The sequence below is a fragment of the Muntiacus reevesi genome, chromosome 19 (genome assembly GCF_963930625.1).
Source record: "Muntiacus reevesi chromosome 19, mMunRee1.1, whole genome shotgun sequence".
Classification (NCBI taxonomy): Eukaryota; Metazoa; Chordata; class Mammalia; order Artiodactyla; family Cervidae; genus Muntiacus; species Muntiacus reevesi.
In genome coordinates, this window is record NC_089267.1 from 39,106,395 (window position 1) to 39,110,532 (window position 4,138).

Genomic DNA, 4,138 nt, shown 5'->3' on the forward strand with positions numbered 1-4,138 from the left:
GATGGCAAAAAGGTTTTTATAAACTTTCAGTTATAAGATGAGTAAATTCTAGGGATGTATTATACAGCATGGTGACTATAATTCACAATACTATATTGTATATTTGAAAGTTGATAAGAGTATATTCTGAAAGTTCTCATCACACACACAAAATGTAACTATGTGAGGTGGTAGATGTGTTAACTAACCTTATTTTGTGATATATACATATATCAAATCATTACCTTGTACACCTTAACCTTACATAATGTTGTAAGTCAATTATATCTCAGTAAAGCTGGGGGAAAAAACAAGGACAAACAATGGGTGCATGGAAAGATGTTCAACATCATTAATCATCAGACAAGTGCAAATCAAAACCACAAGGAGATATCACCTGAGACTTGTTAGAATGACTGTCATCATAAAGGACACATAACAAACGTTGGCGAGGATGTAGAAGAAAGAAAACCACTGTACATTGTTGCTGAGAAAGTTGGTGTAGCCTCTTTGGGAAATAATATTCAGATTCCTCAAAAAACTAAAATTAGACCTACCAGATGACCCAACAATTCCACTTCTGGTTATATATATCTGAAAGAAACAGAAGTACTAATTCAGAAAGCTACATGCGCCCCAGTGTTCAGGGCAGCATCATTTACAATAACCAAGATATGGACCTAGATAGCATATTAAAAAGCAGAGATATTACTTTGCCAACAATATGCCAGCATATTAAAAAGCAGAGATATTACTTTGCCAACAAAGGTCCATCTAATCCAGGCTATGGTTTTTCCAGTAGTCATGTATGGATGTGAGAGTTGGACTATAAAGAAAGCTGAGCGCCAAAGAATTGATGCTTTTGAACCATGGTGCTGGAGAAGACTCTTGAGAGTCCCTTGGACTGCAAGGAGATCCAACCAGTCCATCCTAAAGGAAATCAGTCCTGAGTGTTCATTGGAAGGACTGATGTTGAAGCTGAAACTCCAATACTTTGGCCACCTGATGCAAAGAACTGACTTATTTGAAAAGACCCTGATGCTGGGAAAGATTGAAGGCAGGAGGAAAAGGGGACTACAGAGGATGAGATGGTTGGATGGCATCACTGATTCAATGGACATGAATTTGAGTAAACTCTGGGAGTTGGTGATGGACAGGGAAGCCTGGCATGCTGTAGTCCATCGGGTTGTGAAGAGTCGGACACCACTGAGACAGAATTGAACTGAAGATATGTAAGCAACTTTAGTGTCCATCAACAGATGAAAAGATAAAGAAGATGTGCACACACAATAGAATACTACTCAGCCATAAAAAAGAATGAAATGTTGCCATTAGCAACAACATGCATGAACTTGAAGGCTATTATACTTAGTGAAATAAGTCAGAGAAAGATAAATACTGTATGATATTACTTGTATGTGGAATACAAAAAATAAAATGAACTAGTGAATATAACAAAGGAACAGACTCACAGATCTAGAGAACAAACTGGTGGTTACCAGTGGGGAGAGAGAAGTGGGGAGGAGAGAGATAGGGGTATGCAATTAAGAAGTACAAAGTTAAAAAAAAAAAAGTACAAAGTACTACCATGTATAAAATAAGCTACAAGTATATATTGTACAGCACAGGGAATACAGCCAGTATTTTATAGTAAGTGTAAATGGAGTATGCGTGCTTAGTCACTTCAGTTGTGTCCAACTCTCTGCGACCCCATGGACCACGGCCAGCCAGGCTCCTCTGTCCGTGGGATTCTCCAGGCAGGAATACTGGAGTGGGTTGCCATTTCCCACTCCAGTGATAAAGTATGAAGAGAGTGAAGTGAAGTCGCTCAGTCGTGTCCAACTCTTTGAGACCCCATGGACTACAGCCCACCAGGCTCCTCTGTCCATGGGATTCTCCATGCAAGAGTACTGAAGTGGGTTGCCATTACCTTCTCCAAATGTAGTATAACCTTTAAATGGAGTGTAACCTTTAAAAATTGCAAATCACTGTCATACACCTGACACTTATATAGTACTGTAAATCAACCATACCTCAATTTTTAAGTATGTTATTTAAAAGAAGAAACTGAAAAAAACAATCAAAGATGAACATATATATGGCACTTCACAGTTTAGAGAAGCTTTCACTTACATTATCTCATTATTATCTCATGAGCAGAATTTCTTAAACGTAAGAAGTAGGCCTCTCTGTTTAAAAAAACAAACCCTCAAGCCTCTTATCACTGATTTAAATTATTTCACTATGTTTCTTGACTATATCCAAACTAAATATAAGCTAGATATGAAATTTAATAAAAACCCCTTAAACTTTATGACACTTAGGTAAGTGTCTGGTTTTGCTGAAACTATATTGCCAACACCGATTAAATGGTAGATTTAGTACGGGTATGCGTTGGCTTCTGCACTTGGCCGTAGAAACACTATTGGCAGAGGATGCCTGTGCACTGGGTACATGGTGGGAAATAGCATTAATAACTGCAGAGCTTTTTTGCCACTTCAAGATCATCATTTTCACATTGAACCAAAGTTCTGCCAGAAGCGAGCCTTGAAAGCCATCTCTAACTGTGGCCATCCGAGACCTCTGCCTCTTCCACTTAAAGGTCTGTGCCTTGCTGGCCAATTCTTGCTGCAAGCTGTTAGATACAGACCAGTGTAGAGACACAGACGTGTGTGATGTGTCTGCATGCCTGTGAATGTGGGCTTTGGCGTCTGGCAGGCTTTTCCTGTCACATGCTCTGGGGAGGCCCAGGTCTCCCACCTCACTAGGGGTAATGCCTTCACAGCCTGCAGGCCCCAGAGAGCCAGGAGGCACTTGAGGCCTGGTGGTCACCCGAATGACCCAGGAGTGGCTGATGTAATTTGGGGGATCATCACGGCAGGACTCTCAGGGCTGCACAGACCTGTCGAGAAGCAGCGGTCTGAGCTAGAAGATGTCACACTGGGTTTTAAAGCCCTGCTCCTGCTTTTTGATAACCGTCATCGAATCCCAAGTCACCAAACCTCCCTGCATGTCCAGTTTTTTCTCTGAAAGATGAAAACGTTAATAACACCTGCTCATCTAATCTTACAGGATCGCTGCAGTGCAGTGGTTCTCAAAGTGTGAGCCCCAGAACAGCCCACAAGCAGCACCTGGAAATGAAAAATGCAAATTCTTGGGTCCCACCCCAGAACTACAGAATTGGCACTTGTGGGTTGTGGGCAAGCAATTTGTGTTTGAACGAGCCCTCTAGGTAATTCTGATGCCCTCTAGAGTCAGCTAAAAAGAGAGGGGCTAATGAAGGCGAATAACATCTGCAAACTGCAATGCCTGTACCCTCACTTTGAGAACCACAAGTCTCCAGAAATGCTGGTGGTTGTTCTGCTACCCAGGCTCTCGTTAAAATACAAATAGCCCTCAGTATTTGTATAACAGTTGTCAGTCACTCCCAATAAGCATGGAAGGCAGTTAGCTGAGAATAACCCTTTCCAGAACAGGCTGAGGCTGAGAGTCTCCATGGAAGACAAGGGGGAGGGAGAAAGGAGACAGGGGTTTGGAGCTGCACAGATGGAACATATTCCAGCTCTGCCACTTACCAGCTACATGACCTTAGGCAAATCACTTAAAGGACATTCTAAGGGTGCTAATGACCTCCAAAGGGTTATTGAGATTAAATGACAACGATACATGCCAAGCACTCAGCTCAAGGCATGGCTCATACCGGAATTCAATATTTGACACCTATCTTAAGTAACAGGGTGTCCAGGCTGTCTGAGGTTCCCACCAGGACCAGTCCTCTCTCCCACATTGCTCAAGCTCCTCCCTACCATCCTGTCTCTTGTTATACTCATCATCACCAGCCACATCCTCGCCCTTTCTTCCCAGGAGCCTCCTGACCTTAGACTTAAGACTGCCACCCAAAATGTCCCAGAAAAGTTAACCACCAAGGAAGGAAAGGGGGCATCTCCTAGAATGGCATAGCTGCCTCCAAAAACAGGTCAGGCCGTGCTCTGAAACCTGAGCGATGGCAGGCAACCCATGGAGCAAGTCTTTCCTCAGCGTCCATCCCCTTCTCTGACCTGGAGTGTGGCAGGTGCAGCCTGAGGCGGGCAGAGTGGACAGGAGCCGACCCACAGCCTTTGTCCATTGGTAACCACTGGTTGACCCCACCCACCCAGGG